The following is a 12008-nucleotide window of genomic DNA, read 5'->3' on the forward strand; positions in this document are numbered from 1 at the left end:
TTTATAATGCTGAACAGAATTGATATAATTTTAGATTTTGAATTGCTGTAATTCTGAATTTTGCTGTAAATGCTGTAATGGCTGAGGTTTTATTTTACTGTAATTGCTGTAGTTGCTAAAACATGAAGTTAGGTTTTAAGGGGGCAGGGGATAGTTTGTTTTGCACACCTTGAAAAATTGTTGCTGCTGAGATTGGTTCATAGCTATTTCTAATTAGTAATTTGACATTAATTGAGTGAATTTTGTCTAATTAAATAATTATTGATATTATTATTGATTGTTGGTGATTGTTGATTGATTATGGATATAGTATTTATGCCATGATTTCTTTTATTTATAAATTGTGATTTTTAAATTTGAATGTAGAATTTTAATGATGAGATGAGATATAGTTTAGTTAGTGGGTAGGTTATGAAATTTTAAATTTTATTATTATATGAATGATTGAATTTAAATTTTAAAAGATTTATATTATATTTTTAATAATTTTAATTTATATTTAACGAAACCGGTTTGACCACGGTTCAACCACGGTTAGACCATTGAACCATTGAACCAGTAACTTGACCGGTTCAATGACCAATTCGGTTCTCGCAACCTTGGCAGGCCGAGACAAAATTTAGTCTTTCCAAGATCTTTCATCTCAAACTCTTCTTTTAGAGTTTTTATAATTGTTGGAATCTCTTTAGGAGTCCCAATGATATTTAAATCATCAACGTACACAACAATTATAATGAACCCAGATGCAGATTTTTTTATGAAGACACATGGATAGATATCAACATTCTTGAATCCGTTTTTGGCCAAATACTCAGTAAGGTGATTATACCACATTCGTCCAGATTGCTTTAGACCATATAAAGATCTTTGCAATTTAATTGAGTATAACTCTTGCGAATATTCATTGGAGGGTTTAGATATCTTTAGTCCTTCAGGGAATTTCATATAGATATCCTGATCTAATGAGCCGTATAAATAGGTTGTTACCACATCCAGTAAATGCATATGCAGTTTATGATATGCAGATAAACTGACCAAATAATGCAATGTTATCGCATCCACTACAGGAGAATACATTTCTTCATAATCTATACTGGGCCTTTGTGAAAAACCTTGTGCCACAAGTCGGGCTTTGTAGCGCACAATTTCATTTTTTTTATTTCGTTTTCTTACAAATACCCACTTATATCCAACAGGTTTTACATCTTTTGGTGTACGGACTACAGGTCCAAAGACTTCACCTTTTGCAAGTGAGTCTAACTCAGTCTTCATGGCTTTTTTCCATTTTGGCCAATCATTCCTTTGTCGACATTCTTCGACTGATCTTGGCTCAAGATCCTTACTTTCATGCATGATATTTAATGCCACGTTATATGTAAATATTTAATTGACAATTGTCTTATTTCGGTCCTATTTCTCTCCTGTAAAGACATAATTTATCGAGATCTCGTCATTTTCACAAGTTTTAGGTACCTGAACGTCTTTTGCCGTTAAAACTATATCAAGATTTTGGACAACTACAGGTATCTCTACTATGTCTTTTTCAACAGGAATAGTATTTACCTCTTTTCTCTTTCGAGGATTTTTGTTTTTGGAACCGATAAGCCTGCCACGCTTCTGGCGTGAATTTGCTTCAGTGACTACTTGTCCTACTGGGACATCAATTTGAATTGGTGCATTTTCCGCTGGTATATAAGACTTGGTTATCCTCTTTGTATCAAAAAATGCATCAGGCAATTCATTTGCTATTCTTTGCAAATGTATAATCTTTTGAACTTCTAGTTCACATTGCCCTGATCGAGGATCTAAATGCATCAACGATGATGCATCCCAATTAAGTTCCTTTTCAGGAAGCTTATTCTCTCTCCCTAATGTTGAAAATTTTGATTCATCAAAATGACAATCAGCAAATCGGGCTTTAAATACATATCCAGTTTGTATCTCAAGATACCTCACTATAAAGGGAGAATCATATCCAACATATATCCCCAATTTTCTTTGAGGTCCCATTTTGGTGCGATTAGGTGGTGCAATGGGAACATATATCGCACACCCAAATATTCTTAAATGGGAAATATTTGGCTGCTGGCCAAAAGCTAATTGCATAGGAGAGAACTTATGGTAACTTGTTGGCCTCAAATGAATAAGTGATGCGGCATGTAAAACAGCATGCCCCCAAACCGAGGTTGGGAGATTTATTCTCATAAGCAAGGGTCTAGCAATTAATTGGAGGCGTTTAATAAGTGATTCTGCTAACCCATTTTGTGTGTGAACATAAACTACTGGATGTTCAACACTTATTCCATTAGCCATACAATAAGCGTCAAATGCTTCGGAAGTAAATTCACCAGCATTATCAAGACGAATTGCTTTAATTGGATTTTCTGAAAATTGTGCTTTTAATCAAATAATTTGAGACAATAATCTCGCAAACGCCAGGTTGCGAGAAGATAATAAGCACACATGTGACCATCTCGAAGATGCGTCTATTAGGACCATAAAATATCTAAAAGATCCACATGGTGGATGAATAGGTCCACATATATCACCTTGAATCCTTTCTAAAAATTCAGGGGACTCAAATCCAATCTTTACTAGTGATGGTATTAAAATTAACTTTCTCTGAGAACATGTAGCACAACAAAATTCACTAGCTTTAAGAATCTTCTGGTTCTTTAGTGAATGTCCATGAGAGTTTTTAATAATTCTCCTCATCATGGTTGTTCCTGGATGACCCAATCGGTCGTGCCAAGTTATGAATTTATTTGGGCTAGTAAACTTCTGGTTTACAATGGCATGTGATTCAATTGTACTAATCTTGGTATAATATAACCCAGATGAAAGTGAGGGCAACTTTTCTAATATAACCTGTTTATTTGAATCATGAGTTGTGATACATAAGTACTCATGAATTCTCTCATTTATAGTCTCAGTATGATATCCATTTTGCCGAATATCTTTAAAGCTCAACAAGTTTCTTCGAGACTTGGTAGACAATAATGCATTATTTATTATGAATTTTGTTCCTCTGAGAAACAAAATTATAGCTCTTCCGGAGCCTTCAATCACATTGCCTGAGTCAATAATAGTATTAACACATTCTTCTTTTGGTACAAGATGGGTAAAATATATATCACTTTTGAGAATAGTGTGCAAACTTGCACTATCCGCAAGGCATACATCTTCATTACATATCCTTGCCATTTTCTTCAAAGATAAATAATAGTAAAATGAGTAGTAATACATGCACAGTCAAATCGAATTCTTGATTGGAATTATTTTTTTAAGAAACACTGCACATAATGTCATATACTAAAATTTTATTTTAAAACTTGACACATTTAATAATTTCAAAATTCATAAACATTAATATTTTATTATTTATATATATCACATTTGAAACTTAAATGCATAGAAAATAAAACTTAACAATAAGTTCTTTACATTATTTATTTACATGGATACTTAATAATCCCACATATTAAACTATTCCATTATTGATCAAATGACCAATATTTCCTTCAGGATCCTCAAAAAAATCAGATACATCATAATGAGTGGTGGAATTTTTAGCATCATTTGAAACAAAATTCGACTCTTTTCTCTTGTCGTCCTTTTTCAAATATGCCTAGTAAAGATCGACTAGGTGCCTCGGGGTACGACAGGTACGTGACCAATGGCCCTTTCCACCACAGCGGAAACACTTATCCTCTGTTGATTTATTCTGCCCGATATTTCTTTCTTTATCCTACTTCTGGTGAGATCCTCTCTTTTGAATATAATTCCTTTTTCTTCCATAATTTTTCTTGTTATTAAAACCTTGCCATTTACCTTTTTTGGGGTAATTTGCCGCATTTACTTCAGGAAATGGGGCGGCGCCAGCTGGGTGCGCTTCATGATTCTTTAAAAACAACTCATTGTTACGTTCAGCAACACGAAGGCAAGAAATTAACTCAGAATATTTTTTAAATCCTTTTTCTCGATACTGCTGCTGCAAGAGCACATTCGAGGCATGGAAGGTTGAGAAAGTTTTCTCTAACATATCATTATCAGATATCTTTTCCCCACATAATTTCATTCGTGAGGTGATTCGAAACATTGCAGAATTATATTCATTTATAGATTTAAAATCTTGTAGACGCAAGTGCGCCCATTCATATCGTGCCTGAGGAAGTATCACCATTTTCTGATGATTATACCTTTCTTCAAGGTCTTTTCAAAGATCTGCAGGATATTTTAATGTGAGATATTCATTTTTCAATCCTTCGTCAAGATGACGACGAAGAAAAATCATGGCTTTGGCTTTATCCTTCTGGGATGCATTATTTTCAGCCTTGATGGTATCTCCAAGATCCATTGAATCAAGATAGATTTCAACATCTAGTATCCATGATAAATAATTGTTTTCAGATATATCAAGAGCATTGAATTCAAGATGAGAGAGCTCCGACATAATAAAAATTTGTTACTTGAGTCTTCCAAAAAATTTGATCAGAGTCTCGTGCTAATAATGTAATGTAAAATAAATAAATAAATAAAATAAAGAGGTATACTTATATAACAATATTCACCACAATTCCTTTCTTAATATAAAGATGATTAATATATTTACTAATATTAAATATGAAGAGAGAGAGAATAATATAAGAGAGAAGATTGTAGTTGTTATTGATGTATGTCATCCGAGGTTTAAGTCTCTATTTATACACATATGGAACATTATTTTTCCACACTTCATTTATTGAAGAACAATAATTTTCTTCATTAAAAAAATGAGCCGCATATATATTAATGGACATCCAACTTAGCTTCTTATCACAATATTTTTGTATTTTTTTTTTAAGTATAAATCGCAGCAGTCTTGTACGATTTATGGCCAATTTAGATCCACAAAACTCTATTACAATTTACGTAAAAAATAAATTAAAAATTTATTATATAAATTATGACACCTTTCAATAATTTATGTACAAATTTAAATAATATATAATATTTGGACATAATTTATATAATATTAAGAATAGGATAATTAATTTTGATTTAAAAAATTCTGGTAATAATTTGGATTTTCATTTTATTTACGTAAAAAACAAAAATAGTGATCTCAACAATTATATTCAAGAGACATGATGACACGGCTATTGCCTTGACTATAGTGTTCACTTCCATTTCAGTCAAGAAAGCCACACTCGATAGCCTTCTATAGCTCACTTGTTTGTTCTTGCATTCAAACCTAGAATGACAATAACACTGCAGCCAATTGCTCCTTAATTTGTTACTTAGTAGACAAATTTGTTCTTCCATTCACACTTGATTGACACAGTTCTTGGCCTAACAACTCGCGTTGAGGCTAACTCACGTAAGTTTAGGGTTAAGTATGATTTTGGTTTTCAACGTAAAGATCGAAAATCGATTTTGTCTCTGATCTTTTTTACAACAAAATAGTCCCTAAAATTTTAGTTTATTTTAAAATCGTATTTTATATCAATTTTATTTTTTTATTACCGAATTATCCCTCATTAAAAAATTATAAAATAAAATAAATATAAAATAAATAAAAAAAGAAAAAAAGGGATACAGAGAATTAGGGGAGAGAAAGAAAAGAGGGGGACGCGAGAAACGCGGGAGAGGGAAGGGAAGCCGCACCGCCGCCCTGCCGCCTGTGATCCGCCATTGCTCATCCTCCTCGTCCTCGCCGACGTCATCACCTCACTTTTCCTGTTGTCCTCGTCTCGCCGCACCTCCTCCTCGCCGATCGCACTGTTACCTGCGTCTTTTCTGTTGCTCCACGACCCTCACCGCCCGCCGCTTCTTCTTCTTTTTCTTCTGTGAACTGGATTTTTAGTTTTGAATTTTGTTGATGGTTCTGAGTTTTGTGTAACACCCTACCATACAAAGTCTTATGCTTAAGTCATAATTCAGAGATGGCAAGGTATTACGACCTCTAAAATAAAAATTTAGTAAATATATTAGTATGAATGATTAATTATAACTAGGAGCCTTTGTGGAAAAAGGGGTAAACAAAAACCGCAACTCAAAGCGCATCATTCCGATCGATAACGTATCGAATAAGGATAGACCAACGCGAGATTATATATACAAAAGAGTGTCAAAAACAGGAATATCAAGACTCAAGATCCGGCTGCGAAGATAACCGGTCCGAGCATAACAATATATACATATGATAAAATAAGGAAAACCCCAAAGGAGACCCAAAGGGACACAAATACATAAAACCTATTCTCCAAATTCTCCCATAAGAGGAGTCATCACAGTTTGTATTATTTAATGGAGATAAAAGTATCTAAGCAAAACATATAAACCAAAACATAGCCCCGAGAACAAAGGATCTTCGCAATTCTAGAAGTCTCCAGCATGCCTCAGCGGGAAACCTCACGTCCTGCATCTGAAAACCACAAAATCCGCATGGGTGAGAACCAGAGGTCCCCAGCATGGTAACAGCTTCCACATATATAATACATAATAATAGGGGAAAGCCAAAGGCAATCCTATAACTCCCTCCAGATAATATCAAAGCTTATAAACAAGCTAAACCATATAAGGGCATCTGACTAAAGATTCTTCAGTCTAACTAATACTTCCCTTTCTAATTCTTTCAAACCTCCCAACCACCAGCAGGAGTATATTATAGCAAACACAGATATATCAAACAAAGAATATACAAATAGTAGCAGTTAAGACATTTAGACAATTAGCAAGTAATATGCAGTCAAAAAGGCAATCTCAAACAATTCACATAGTATGCATATGATGAATGCCTGTCCCTAGTGGCCGATGATATCATCTTGTCGGTTATAGAGCCAACCCGACAAGTCCTGGTCGCTAACCATTGGACTGTCCCTCTGTCGTGCATCCCCAAACTCGAGTTATACTCGTTATAAACTTGATCATAAACATGATCCATATACATCACCCTCACTGGTGATTATTTACGGGGGTTCGAGCTCATCCGGGCCTTTCACAGTGCCCGGCCACACTTACGACATAGGGTTAACAGAGTCTCATGCCTCAACCTGGAGCACGTGGTGGCTAGCCACTGCTACTACCCAGGGAAACTCGTATCTCTGATAGTGGAAGTGCAAATCACAATTATCAATAATTCAACATCAACATGCATGAATTCTCATCCATGGATCAACATCCATATCAGCCATTCCGGCTCACGGTTCAATCCAGAACCAGCCAATATTCATAGCATACACAGCTATTCCGGCTCACGGTTAAATCCATAACCAGCCAATATTCATAGCATACACAGCTATTCCGGCTCACGGTTAAATCCATAACCAGCCAATTCATTAACAATTACAGCCTTTCGGCCCATGGCATCACAAGCACTTCCACCACCATCCTCCGCATCTCACATAATCATCTTGATCCTCATTGATCATTCATTTTTCCCTTGCTTCACTCGCAAGTTACCTCATTCACTAGCCCCTTCTTAATAGCTAGGCATGCCATAATGATTTAAGACATAAATGGTGAGATCGGAGGCTTAGAAGTATGAGATTTGGCTTTTAAAACTCAAAAATAACTTTGGGATGAAAACAGGGCCGCGCGTACGCGCACTCCACGCGCACGCGTGGATGGCCTCAAAAACTCATCGACGCGTAAGCGTCATGCACGCTAACGCGTGGATTCCAAACTTGCCCATCGACGTGCACGCGTCAACCACGCGTACGCGCGGGTGTTCTCGTGCCCCAGGCACAACACCGGCACAGTTCTGGCATAACTCTCGGGAAAATGACTGGGCATTGGGTGCAGCACAATCGGCGCGCCCGCGCACATCACGCGTACGCGTGGATTGCACTTCACGGAAGGTCGGCGCGTACGCGCCAGGTGCGCCCACGCGCAAGGGGTCATTCTGCTAAAAATTTTCTAAGTTAAAAGCTGCAGAATTTCACAGATTTAAACCCCAATCTTCCAACGGACATAACTTCCTCATTTTAAATCGTTTTTCACCCGTTCTTCGAACGGCATGGACATCCCGAATCCAATTTCATTTCTAAACAGATTTGGTACAAAACGGAGATCCGTAGTCCAAGTTATGTCCCGTCAAAGTATGCCCAAAAACCATATTTTCATACAAAACCACAATATGCCATTTTCAAAACAAACCATTTTCAACTCCTTTCAAAGTCAATCAAAACATGCCAATTTCATCCCTTTTCTTTGAAAACAATCAAAATGTATCAAACTCAACATCAAGCCTCCTCAACCCACACATTGACACATTACCACAATATACCAAATCACTAACTCATCATTTTATCCCACTTCACCCAAGTGGCTCAACTCAAACATATTGACATATCATATACTATTCCTCATGCCAATTTTCAACAACACCAATTCCAATAAATCATTAGTGTCCACAATCAACATCATACTCACCATCAACATGGTTCAACCCTCAATTCAACCATAACCAATCATCAAGCATATATCACAACATGCATATTTCTCATACATCATATCACCAAAGCATCAAATATCATCATCACATATATGACCACATCATATATCTCAATCATTCAACAACATCAACAATTCAATGCCTATCTTAGGGCCTCTAGCCTAAGTATTTCCTACCACATTACATATTAGATACGGGAAACCGAAACCATACCTTAGCCGAATTTCCCAAACTCCACCGGAGCACTTCCAAACCACCTATCCACAAGCTCTCAAGGCCTCAACACCTCCAAGAACAGATTTTTCACCACCAAACCCTTTCCAAGCTTTTCAAAGTCACCAATCAAGCTCTAATATTCACATATACACAACCTAAGCCACAACCATCATACCCATACACAACATCTCAAAACCCAAGCATCATAAAACAACAAAATACACTAGGGTTGAGAATCTTACCACACCCAAGGTCCAAGGAGACAAGATTAACCTTCTCCTTCAAGAGGGTTGGGTCCTATAACATCAAAGAACCCAAAATCTCAACATTTAACCCATGAAACTCGAAAATAAGGGCTGAGATTTCGAACAGCAACACGTGGCTTACCTCAAGATTGGTTGTATGGGTTTTGTAGAGCTCTCCGCGGTGAACGCGTGGCCACAAACGGAGCGGCAATCGGAGCTCTAGATCAAAAGTTATGGTGATTTGAAGATCAACCAAGGGAGAGAACTTAAGAGAGTGTTCTTCCTCCCTTTCTTTCTAATTTCAGCTTGTGTGTGTAACAAATGAGGAGAGAGAGTGCTGAAAACTAGGGTTTTGGTTAAGTTATGTTGGGCCAAGGGCCCACTTTGGGTCCAATTGGCCCGGTTTGGCCTGTTCGGTCCAATCTTGGTCCGAATTCTATAAAATTGGTACCAAAATTCTCGTCTCAGTCTCCTCTATCACATTTAGCCATGAAAATCACATTTTAGGCTTTCTAGAATAAATTCTCATTTATGGGTTAATTAGCCGTTAATTAACCGGGTTTTACATTCTACCCACCTAATTGGGAATTTTGCCCACAAAATTCAAATGCAATTACCTGATAATAAATGCGGATAATCCGTTCGCATCTCCGACTCAAGTTCCCAAGTGTGTTCCTCAACACCGCCTCGACTCCAAGTCACTTTCACTAAAGAAACCTCTTTTCCACGCAACCGTTTGATACTAGTATCATCAATTCTGACCGGAGCCACTGGAAGCGTCAAATCTTCCCTCAACTGAACCGATTCAGGTTCCAACACATGACTAGCATCAGGAGTGTACTTCCGAAGCTGCGACACGTGAAACACGTCGTGCAGGTTCGAAAGATGAGGTGGTAGAGCCATCCGATACGCCACCGGTCCAATCCTCTCTAGGATCTGAAATGGACCAATGTATCGAGGATTCAACTTCTTTGCCTTAATCGCCCTACCTACTCCCGTAGTCGGAGTAACCTTAAGGAAAACATGATCTCCTTCCTCAAATTCTAAGGGCTTTCGCCTCTGATCGGCGTAACTCTTTTGACGACTCTGCGCCGTAAGCATCCTATCACGGATTTTCTTGACTTGTTCAGTAGTCTCAGCTATCATTTCTGGCCCCAACAAGCTTTTCTCTCCAGCTTCATACCAACATAACGGAGATTGACATTTCCTCCCATACAAGGCCTCATACGGAGCCATTCCGATGCTCGTATGATAACTATTATTGTATGCAAACTCCACTAATGGCATATACCGATCCCAACTTGCCAGTTGGTCCAAAACACAAGCTCTCAACATATCTTCTAGTGTTTGGATCGTCCTCTCGGATTGACCATCTGTTTGAGGATGGTAAGCCGTGCTCAAGCTTAATCGGGTTCCAAAAGCCTTCTGAAATGCACCCCAAAACCTCGAAGTGAAACGAGGATCTCTATCAGAGATTATAGTAGCAGGTACACCATGAAGTCTCACAATCTCCTTTATGTATAACCGTGCTAGCTCCTCAAGGGTGTAAGTCATACGAATGGGTAAAAAGTGAGCTGACTTCGTCAGTCGGTCCACAATCACCCAAATAGCATCAAAGCCAGCCCTAGTCCTTGGCAATCCTGACACAAAGTCCATTGCAATACTTTCCCACTTCCATTGTGGAATCTCTAGAGGTTGCAACATACCGGCGGGCTTTTGATGTTCAATCTTTACCTTTTGACAAGTTAAGCACTTTGAAACATATTCCGCCACATCATTCTTCATACCCGGCCACCAAAACATCGCCTTTAAATCATGGTACATCTTAGTACTTCCCGGGTGAATGGAGAATCCGCTTTTGTATGCCTCCTTTAAAATATCTTGCCTTAAAGTGCCAACATCCGGCACAATGATCCTACCCTTGAATCTCCATAACCCATCTTTTTCTTCCGACACTCTCCACTGTTTTCCTTGCTCAATGGCCGGTAACACCTTCCATAACGCATCATCATTTTGATGAGCCTTTAGGAGTTCGGACTTAAAATCACTTGAGATTTCTAATCGGCTCAAACACAAACTTCCGGATACTTCTTGAGCACCAATTTTAAGACTCTCAAATTCTTTGAGCAACTTCTCCTCTCGAAGCATCATCCAAGACGCGTATAATGACTTCCGACTTAACGCATCCGCCACTACGTTTGCCTTTCCCGGATGGTAATGCAACTCAAAGTCGTAGTCTTTCAACAATTCCATCCACCTCCTCTGCCTCATATTGAGCTCTTTCTGATCAAAGAGATACTTCAAGCTCTTATGATCAGAGAAAACTTGGAACTTAACCCCATAGAGATAATGCCTCCACACCTTCAAGGCAAACACAACCGCAGCGAGTTCCAAATCGTGCGTAGGGTAACTAACTTCATGAGGTCTCAACTGTCGTGAGGCATACGCCACCACATTACGATGTTGCATCAGCACGCACCCTAGACCCTTCAATGAGGCATCACAATACACCTCAAATGGCTCATTCGACTCGGGTAACACTAACACAGGTGCAGTGGTCAACTTTTTCTTCAATGTCTGAAAGCTCTCCTCGCACTCAGGAGTCCAAACAAACGGAGTGTCTTTGCGGGTCAACTTTGTCAATGGCAAAGCTATCTGTGAAAAGCCCTTGATAAACCTTCGGTAATAGCCAGCTAGACCCAGAAAACTCCTTATCTCTGTTATAGTGGTTGGTTGTTTCCAATCCATCACTGCCTCCACCTTAGTTGGATCTACTGCTATTCCCTTCTTACTCACCACATGGCCCAAAAACTTCACCTCACTCTTCCAAAACTCACACTTAGACAGTTTTGCATAAAGTTTCTTCTCCTTTAGAATCTGCAATACGGTCCTCAAGTGTTCCGCATGCTCTTCTTCAGTCTTGGAATAAATTAGTATGTCATCAATGAAGACAACAACGAATTTATCCAGAAACGGACGGAAGACTCTATTCATGTAATCCATGAATACTGCTGGAGCGTTCGTCAACCCAAAAGACATCACAGTGTATTCGTAATGACCATAACGAGTCCTGAAAGCGGTCTTAGGGATATCCTTGCCCCTCACCCTTA

This window comes from Arachis stenosperma, chromosome 3, assembly GCF_014773155.1.
Source record: "Arachis stenosperma cultivar V10309 chromosome 3, arast.V10309.gnm1.PFL2, whole genome shotgun sequence".
Lineage (NCBI taxonomy): Eukaryota > Viridiplantae > Streptophyta > Magnoliopsida > Fabales > Fabaceae > Arachis > Arachis stenosperma.